We start from the raw sequence: 9937 nt of genomic DNA, 5'->3' as shown, positions 1-9937 counted from the left end.
GACAACACTGAAGAAATGACACTTGTCTACAATGTAAAGTAGTGAGTGTACAGCTTGTATAACAGTGTAAATTTCCTGTCCCCTCAAAATAACTCAACACACAGCCATTAATGTCTAAACCGCTGGCAACAAAAGTCAGTACACCCCCTAAGTGAAAATGTCCAAATTGGGCCCAAAGTGTCAATATTTTGTGTGGCCACCATTATTTTCCAGCACTGCCTTCACCCTCTTGGGCATGGAGGTCAGCAGAGCTTCACAGGTTGTCACTGGAGTCCTCTTCCCCTCCCCCATGATGACATCACAGAGCTGGTGGATGTTGGAGACCTTGCGCTCCTCCACCTTCCATGTGAGGATCCCCACAGATGATCAATAGGGTTTAGGTCTGGAGACATGCTTGGCCAGTCCATCACCTTTACCCTCAGCTTCTTCAGCAAGGCAGTGGTGGTCTTGGAGGTGTTTGGGGTGGTTATCATGTTGGAATACTGCCCTGCGGCCCAGTCTCTGAAGGGAGGGGGATCATGCTCTGCTTCAGTATGTCACAGTACATGTTGGCATTCATGGTCCCCTCAATGATCTGTAGCCCCCCCAGTGCCGGCAGCACTCATGCAGCCCCCAGACCATGACACCCCCACCACCATGCCTGACTGTAGACAAGACACACTTGTCTTTGTCCTCCTCACCTGGTTGCCCCCACACACGCTTGTCACCATCTGACACCAAATACCTTTATCTTGGTCTCATCAGACCACAGGACATGGTTCCAGTAATCCATGTCCTTACTCTGCTTGTCTTGAGAAAACTGTTTGTGGTCTTTCTTGTGCATCATCTTTATAATAGGCTTCCTTCTGGGACGACAGCCATGCAGACCAATTTGATGCAGCGTTCCGCATTTGGTCTGAGCACTGACAGGCTGAACCTCCCCCTACAACCTCTGCAGCAATGCTGGCAGCACTCATACGTCTATTTCCCAAAGACAACCTCTGGATATGACGCTGATCACGTGACCTCAACTTCTTTGGTGGACCATGGCGAGGCCTGTTCTGAGGGGAACCTGTCCTGTTATACCGCTGTATGGTCTTGGCCACCGTGCTGCAGCTCAGTTTCAGGGTCTCGGCAATCTTCTTATAGCCTAGGCCAACTTTATGTAGAGCGACAATTCTTTTTCAGATCCTCAGAGAGTTCTTTGCCATGAGGTGCCATGTTGAACTTCCAGTGACCAGTATGAGAGAGTGAGAGCGATAACACCAAATTTAACACACCTGCTCCTCATTTACACCTGAGACCTTGTAACACTAACGAGTCACATGACACCGTGGGGAGGGAAAATGGCTAATTGGGATCAATTTGGAGATTTTTACTTAGGGGTGTACTGACTTTTGTTGCCAGCGGTTTAGACATTAATGGCTGTGAATATATATATATATATATATATATATATATATATATATATATATATATATATATATATACACACACACACACACACACACACACACACCACACGATATTCCGCCCCCTGTATTGAAGCGCGCTCGCCATGACAAGTCACATTAGTGTCGGTGGGAGTGACAGATCTCACGCGCGGCACAGCCCAGGATGTCAGTGGCGGGACGTTGCTGACAGCAGCACAAGTGCGGCGGAGGATGAGGATAGACAAGTCCCTAATTACCAGACCAACAACTAGTCAACAGAGCAAAATATTCCTGACTTGACAAGCTGGAGGGAGACTAAAAATACAAACCAGCCGCCGTATGGCCTCGCATACATGTGACGAGCCGTGTGCAGCTCCAGGAAAGAGGAAATGAAACGCGGTCAGGCACGCCAACAGGGAATAGAATGCAAATTCTACAAACCTCTGGGCACCCAATCATTAGATGTAAACACGGCGTCTGCGGGGGACCGAACCCGAACCCCCTGCGGGGGACCGAACCCGAGGACGGGTCTTTGCACATTTTATAGAACGTGTGCTACTAGCTCGTCCAAATTTGACAGGCGCGTGGGTGAGTGCCCCCTCCCCCGAACACAGACACTGCGCCTTCAAGGCGGCCGCCGATCCCCAGAAAAGGCACCATGGAGTGCCTGTCAGCTGCTCAAACCGCATAAACAGTCTACAGGTCTCAGCACCTATATGATGAATGCCTTGTAGCCACCTGCCGGACGCCCACAGTAAATCCACATGTACGTCACCGTCCTTCAGGGTTTGGGGTGCGCATCTGCATGCCCAGTGCTGCCGATGGGGGTGGGGGGAATAACCACCAGGCCTCGTCTATCCTCCTGCTGCCTGGGCCCACTAATTAATGAACAATGTGCCATGTCTGTGTCTCTCCCTCCAGCAGCTGAAAGCCAGTTCCTCCCCCTCTCCCCCCCCCACTGGCTTTCAGCTGCTGGAGGGAGAGACACAGACAGTGCATCGATCTATAATAGTCCTAGCGCACCCATCCCCCTCCTTGTGCTGCCCACATCTATAAGCATTTTACTGAACAAAACTTGATCATTCAGGGCTTTTTTGTTGCGTTTGGTGATCGCTAAATCACATGGTACAGATCGGCTGTGATTGGCCTGTCCGTACCATGTGATCACTGTAACCAAATCACAGCTAGCAACACAAATGTATACAATGGATGGCATAAAAGGAACTGAGGCCATTGATTGGTCACAGCAATCACACGACGATTGTAAACAAACACGTGACAATGGTGATTGTTTACAATTGTCATGTGATTGCTGTGACCAAACACGTGACAATGGTGATTGGTCACAGCAATCACATGACAATTGTAAACAATCACCATTGTCACGTGTTTGGTCACAGCAATCACATGACAATTGTAAACAATCACCATTGTCACGTGTTTGGTCACAGCAATCACATGACAATTGTAAACAATCACCATTGTCACGTGTTTGTTTACAATCGTCGTGTGATTGCTGTGACCAATCACATGGCAATGGGTCGGTATATAGTGATCAGTCATTGTCCGTGTCCTGGATTTCAGCTCCATGGTGTGTATGGGCTTCATGCAGACATCCAGCAAGGACAGCTGCTGCTGCTCCTCTGAAAAGCAATCTGTGATCTATGCCCAGATCGCTTTTCAGAAGCAGCGTTTAGCTGGCGATGAGGCATTACGTTGCCACCTCACTGCCCGATTTTAACCCATCAGGCGCTGTACTACCGCACGTGGTTGTGGGGCGGCCCCACAGACCCGCATTAGTCACACTCGGCAATTGCAACACCAGCTGCAAGCATGATTGCTGTCAAGTTTTTACTGCGGTTGTGGCATGTGTACAGACAGGAGCGCCTGTGTGTCATCCCTCAGGCGGTTTGGCTGTGGTTTTACTGCCCCCCCCCCCCCCTCCCCCAGCCACATGTGTGAAGGAAAGCCCGATGATCACAGCACAGGGCTGTCCAGGAATTCATTGTGAATGCAAAATTCCGAATTCCACAACTCGATGCAAAATCCTTCGCAAACCGATATCAGGAGCAAACAAGGAAATCCTTCTGTACACCGAGCTGACCGTTCCTGTGTGCGACACCAAATAGCTGCCCCCCCCCCCCCAAATGTGCACACCAGCCTCTCCCCTCCCCCAAATGTGCACACCGGCCTCTCCTCACCTCCGCTCTGTGTTTGGACTTCACACCACTCTGCTGACCCCCCCCCCCCGACACAGAGATACTTCATCCCAGTCTTCTCCACAGCTTGTCACATTCCTGCACACCTTTCTGCCCCCGAGGGGCGCTCAGAGCTCACCGTCACTGGTGGACCGGTATGAACCCCCCTCCCCCCACTCCATCCATCATTCATCTTCTGTCAACTCAACCGTCTCCTTGAAGATGATTTGAGGGGGGGGGGGGGGGGCCGCGCCCCATGTTATCTTTAGTTATATTGAAAAGTAGAATAGACAACATTAACAACCTGCCTGTTATGGAACTACAAGTCCACAAGGCACTGCAAGACTGACAGTCACAGACATGACTCCCAGAGTCAGAGGCATGATGGGATTTGTAGCACCACAGCTGGGAGTGCCGTGGTTCCCTTCCCCCCCTGATGTCATGTGGAAGAGAAACAGGTTGGGTTTTTTATGGCATTAAAAGAGGAAGTATTTTTTATATTTTTTTCACAATATATACAATGTATCCATGTCACCCGTTCACACGGATCAGCGCTCTATAGATGGACATTAATGACCGCTCATGTTTCAATCCTCCGACGTTTCCATTATTCTAATAATGATGTATGTGATATTTATCGAATACGGTTATACGAGACGGAAGATAGGGATTTGATCCCTGCAGATTGTGTAGTTTGCCCACTTACATAGAAATGAAGGGTCTATGATTTTTATCAGAGGTGTATTTTATATGATAGAGACAGAATATCAAACAAAAATCGTGAAAAAGTAAAATAATTAAATAAATAAATAATAATATAAATGGAGTTGCAGTTCAGTGAGTAAAATAAGTATTTGATCCTCAAGCAAAACATGACTTAGTAGTTGGTGGAGAAACCCTTGTTGGTGATCACAGAGGTCAGACGTTTCTTGTAGGTGGTGATGAGGTTCGCACATCTCAGGAGGGATTTTGCTCCTCTCTTCTCTACAGATCTTCTCTAAATCCTTAAGGTTTCTTGGCAACTCGAAGTTTCAGCTCCCTCCATACATTTTCTATAGGATTAAGGTCTGGAGACTGGTTAGGCCACTCCATAACCCGCCCAACGCCTCTTCCTGAGGAAGGGGGGGGGGGGAACCCGCCCAACGCCTCTTCCTGAGGAGAGGGGGGGGGAACCCCGCCCAACGCCTCTTCCTGAGGAGGAGGGGGGGGGGAACCCGCCCAACGCCTCTTCCTGAGGAGAGGGGGGGGGGGAACCCGCCCAACGCCTCTTCCTGAGGAGGGGGGGAAACCCGCCCAACGCCTCTTCCTGAGGAGGGGGGGGAAACCCGCCCAACGCCTCTTCCTGGGGAGGGGGGGGGGGGGAACCCGCCCAACGCCTCTTCCTGGGGAGGGAGGGGGGGGGGAACCCGCCCCAACGCCTCTTCCTGAGGGGGGGGGGGAACCCGCCCAACTCCTCTTCCTGAGGGGGGGGGAACCCGCCCAACGCCTCTTCCTGAGGGGGGGGGGGAACCCGCCCAACGCCTCTTCCTGAGGGGGGGGGAACCCGCCCAACGCCTCTTCCTGAGGGGGGGGGAACCCGCCCAACGCCTCTTCCTGAGGGGGGGGAACCCGCCCAACGCCTCTTCCTGAGGGGGGGGGGAACCCGCCCAACGCCTCTTCCTGAGGGGGGGGAACCCGCCCAACGCCTCTTCCTGAGGGGGGGGGAACCCGCCCAACGCCTCTTCCTGAGGGGGGGGGAACCCGCCCAACGCCTCTTCCCTGAGGAGAGGGGGGAAACCCGCCCAACGCCTCTTCCTGAGGAGAGGGGGGAAACCCGCCCAACGCCTCTTCCTGAGGGGGGGGGGAACCCGCCCAACGCCTCTTCTTGAGGAGGGGGGTGGGGGGGAAACCCGCCCAACGCCTCTTCCTGGGGGGGGAGGGGGGGGAAACCCGCCCAACGCCTCTTCTGGGGAGGGGGGGGGAAACCCGCCCAACGCCTCTTCCTGGGGAGGGAGGGGGGGGGGGGAACCCGCCCAACGCCTCTTCCTGAGGGGGGGGGGGAACCCGCCCAACTCCTCTTCCTGAGGGGGGGGGGAAAACCCGCCCAACGCCTCTTCCTGAGGAGAGGGGGGAAACCCGCCCAACGCCTCTTCCTGAGGGGGGGGGAACCCGCCCAACGCCTCTTCCTGAGGAGGGGGGGGGACCCGCCCAACGCCTCTTCCTGAGGAGGGGGGTGGGGGGGAAACCCGCCCAACGCCTCTTCCTGGGGGGGGGAGGGGGGGAAACCCCGCCCAACGCCTCTTCCTGGGGAGGGGGGGGGGGGGAAACCCGCCCAACGCCTCTTCCTGGGGAGGGAGGGGGGGGGGAACCCGCCCAACGCCTCTTCCTGAGGGGGGGGGGGAACCCGCCCAACTCCTCTTCCTGAGGGGGGGGGGGAACCCGCCCAACTCCTCTTCCTGAGGGGGGGGGGGAACCCGCCCAACTCCTCTTCCTGAGGGGGGGGGGGGAACCCGCCCAACTCCTCTTCCTGAGGGGGGGGGGGAACCCGCCCAACTCCTCTTCCTGAGGGGGGGGGGAACCCGCCCAACTCCTCTTCCTGAGGGGGGGGGGAACCCGCCCAACTCCTCTTCCTGAGGGGGGGGGAACCCCGCCCAACTCCTCTTCCTGAGGGGGGGGGGAACCCGCCCAACTCCTCTTCCTGAGGGGGGGGGGGAACCCGCCCAACTCCTCTTCCTGAGGGGGGGGGGGAACCCGCCCAACTCCTCTTCCTGAGGGGGGGGGGAACCCGCCCAACGCCTCTTCCTGAGGGGGGGGGGAACCCGCCCAACGCCTCTTCCTGAGGGGGGGGGAACCCGCCCAACGCCTCTTCCTGAGGGGGGGGGAACCCGCCCAACGCCTCTTCCTGAGGGGGGGGGGAACCCGCCCAACGCCTCTTCCTGAGGGGGGGGGAACCCGCCCAACGCCTCTTCCTGAGGGGGGGGGGAACCCGCCCAACGCCTCTTCCTGAGGGGGGGGGGAACCCGCCCAACGCCTCTTCCTGAGGGGGGGGGAACCCGCCCAACGCCTCTTCCTGAGGGGGGGGGAACCCGCCCAACGCCTCTTCCTGAGGGGGGGGGAACCCGCCCAACGCCTCTTCCTGAGGAGGGGGGGGGACCCGCCCAACGCCTCTTCCTGAGGAGGGGGTGGGGGGGAAACCCGCCCAACGCCTCTTCCTGGGGGGGGAGGGGGGGAACCCGCCCAACGCCTCTTCCTGGGGAGGGGGGGGGGGGGAACCCGCCCAACGCCTCTTCCTGGGGAGGGGGGGGGGGAACCCGCCCAACGCCTCTTCCTGGGGAGGGGGGGGGGGGAACCCGCCCAACGCCTCTTCCTGGGGAGGGGGGGGGAACCCGCCCAACGCCTCCTCCTGGGGAGGGGGGGGGAACCCGCCCAACGCCTCTTCCTGGGGAGGGGGGGGGGAACCCGCCCAACGCCTCTTCCTGGGGAGGGAACCCGCCCAACGCCTCTTCCTGGGGAGGGGGGGGGAACCCGCCCAACGCCTCTTCCTGGGGAGGGGGGGGGGGAACCCGCCCAACGCCTCTTCCTGGGGAGGGGGGGGGAACCCGCCCAACGCCTCTTCCTGGGGAGGGGGGGGGGAACCCGCCCAACGCCTCTTCCTGGGGAGGGGGGGGAACCCGCCCAACGCCTCTTCCTGGGGAGGGGGGGAACCCGCCCAACGCCTCTTCCTGGGGAGGGGGGGGGAACCCGCCCAACGCCTCTTCCTGGGGAGGGGGGGGAACCCGCCCAACGCCTCTTCCTGGGGGGGGGAGGGGGGGAAAACCCGCCCAACGCCTCTTCCTGGGGAGGGGGGGGGGAACCCGCCCAACGCCTCTTCCTGGGGAGGGGGGGGGGAACCCGCCCAACGCCTCTTCCTGGGGAGGGGGGGGGAACCCGCCCAACGCCTCCTCCTGGGGAGGGGGGGGGAACCCGCCCAACGCCTCTTCCTGGGGAGGGAACCCGCCCAACGCCTCTTCCTGGGGAGGGAACCCGCCCAACGCCTCTTCCTGGGGAGGGAACCCGCCCAACGCCTCTTCCTGGGGAGGGAACCCGCCCAACGCCTCTTCCTGGGGAGGGAACCCGCCCAACGCCTCTTCCTGGGGGAGGGGGGGGGGAACCCGCCCAACGCCTCTTCCTGGGGAGGGAACCCGCCCAAACGCCTCTTCCTGGGGAGGGGGGGGGAACCCGCCCAACGCCTCTTCCTGGGGAGGGGGGGGGGAACCCGCCCAACGCCTCTTCCTGGGGAGGGGGTGGGGGAACCCGCCCAAACGCCTCTTCCTGGGGAGGGGGGGGGAACCCGCCCAACGCCTCTTCCTGGGGAGGGGGGGGGGAACCCGCCCAACGCCTCTTCCTGGGGAGGGGGGGGGGAACCCGCCCAACGCCTCTTCCTGGGGAGGGGGGGGGGAACCCGCCCAACGCCTCTTCCTGGGGAGGGGGGGGGGAACCCGCCCAACGCCTCTTCCTGGGGAGGGGGGGGGGAACCCGCCCAACGCCTCTTCCTGGGGAGGGGGGGGGGAACCCGCCCAACGCCTCTTCCTGGGGAGGGGGGGGGGAACCCGCCCAACGCCTCTTCCTGGGGGAGGGGGGGAACCCGCCCAACGCCTCTTCCTGAGGAGGAGGGGGGGGGAACCCGCCCAACGCCTCTTCCTGAGGAGGGGGGAAACCCGCCCAACGCCTCTTCCTGGGGAGGGGGGGGAACCCGCCCAACGCCTCTTCCTGAGGAGGGGGGGGAACCCGCCCAACGCCTCTTCCTGAGGAGGGGGGGGAACCCGCCCAACGCCTCTTCCTGAGGAGGGGGGGGAACCCGCCCAACGCCTCTTCCTGAGGAGCGGGGGGAACCCGCCCAACGCCTCTTCCTGAGGAGGCGGGGGGAACCCGCCCAACGCCTCTTCCTGAGGAGGGGGACCTTGCGGGAGCTGCAGGATTTTAATCCATGGTGGTGTATTGTGTCACCAATGGTTTGTTTGGTGACTGTGGTCCCAACTGCCTTGAGATCCTTCACAAGCTCCTCCATGTGTAGTTCTGGGCTGATCCCTCACTTTTCTCATGACCATCCTCACCCCATGAGGAGAAATCTTCCATGGAGCTCCAGACCGAGGACGATTGATGGTTATTTTGGATTTCTTCTATTAGCGAATAATCGCTCCAACACTTGTCTCCTCTCACCAAGCTTCTTGCTGATGGTCTTGTAGCCCATTCCAGCCTTGTGCAGGTCTCCAATCTTCTCCCCGACGTCCTCTGACAGATCTTTGGTCTTCCCCATGATGGTGAGGATTGGAGGGAAGGGATTCTGTGGAGGGAAGGGATTCTGTGGACAGGAGTCTTCTATACACATAACGAGTTGTCGTTAGGAGAACCTTCTTACATTGACGGGACTAATCTGTGTACCACATGAGCACCTACTGGAGCCAGTCTGTGGGGGGCAGAATTATTGTTGGTTGGTTGGTGGGGGGGGGCAAATACTTATTCTACTCACCGAACTGCAACTCCATTTATAACATTTGTATCGTGTGATTTTTCTGTATTTTTGGTTGATATTCTGTCTCCATCATATAAAATACACCTATGATAACAATGATAGACCCTTCATTTCTATGTAAGTGGGCAAAACCTACACCATCTGCAGGGGAGGAGATACATTATATACAGGGGGAAGATAACTATCCTTAGGAAGAAGAGACGTCAGTGTTGTACAATGTATAATTCCAGACCTCCCCCCACCGATCTCTGGTCTATATGAGGGTGTGTGTGTGGGGGGGGGTCGGTGCCCTCACACACTGGGTGAAGGGTCGGAGGGAAGCGGCGGGCGCTCTCACTGCGAGGACGAGGTACAGACTATGGCGCCATGGCGGGGGTCACATCCCTGGTGACAAGGAGCACCACAGACAGTTTCACTTCCTCCACCACTCATCACACGACACCGCGGAGTGACCGGAGGAGGAGCACATTATTGGGGTGGGGGGAGGGGGACAGTGGGGAAATGCACTATACTGGGGTACCATAAGCGACACATTCACCCTCCTCCATTCACCTGAGGAGGGAGCAGGACAGGTGCGGAGTGCAGCACCCTATGTGGGGGTAGAATATATACGGAGGCACAGTGGGAGTGTACCGGTGTAGAATGGGGGTACACGGGGTGGAATAGGCTGCATTAGGATACAGGAGGCTGTGGGAAACTATGAAGGAGTACGGAGGGGTATATTGGGGTAAAAAGGAAGCTTATTGGGGTACGGGGGGGTATATTTGGGTACCAGTGGAAGTACTGGGACATATTTGGTGATGTATATATCATCTACATGAAGAGGGAGCAGGGAC

The 9937-nt window shown here is 58.2% G+C and overlaps 1 protein-coding gene across 1 annotated transcript in view; it reads right to left on the bottom strand.

Annotated features, from left to right (window-relative positions):
• SLC49A4 (solute carrier family 49 member 4) overlaps window positions 1-9937 on the bottom strand; it is a gene marked incomplete in the record, with an annotated part of 65265 nt that overhangs the window by 54147 nt on the left and 1181 nt on the right.

This window comes from Lithobates pipiens, unplaced genomic scaffold, assembly GCF_037356315.1.
Source record: "Lithobates pipiens isolate NorthernLeopardFrog02 unplaced genomic scaffold, aLitPip1_a1.2 Scaffold_22, whole genome shotgun sequence".
In the NCBI taxonomy this organism is placed as follows: Eukaryota; Metazoa; Chordata; class Amphibia; order Anura; family Ranidae; genus Lithobates; species Lithobates pipiens.
The sequence above is the reverse complement of the archived record's forward strand: the minus strand, read 5'-3'. Positions and strand labels throughout refer to the sequence as shown.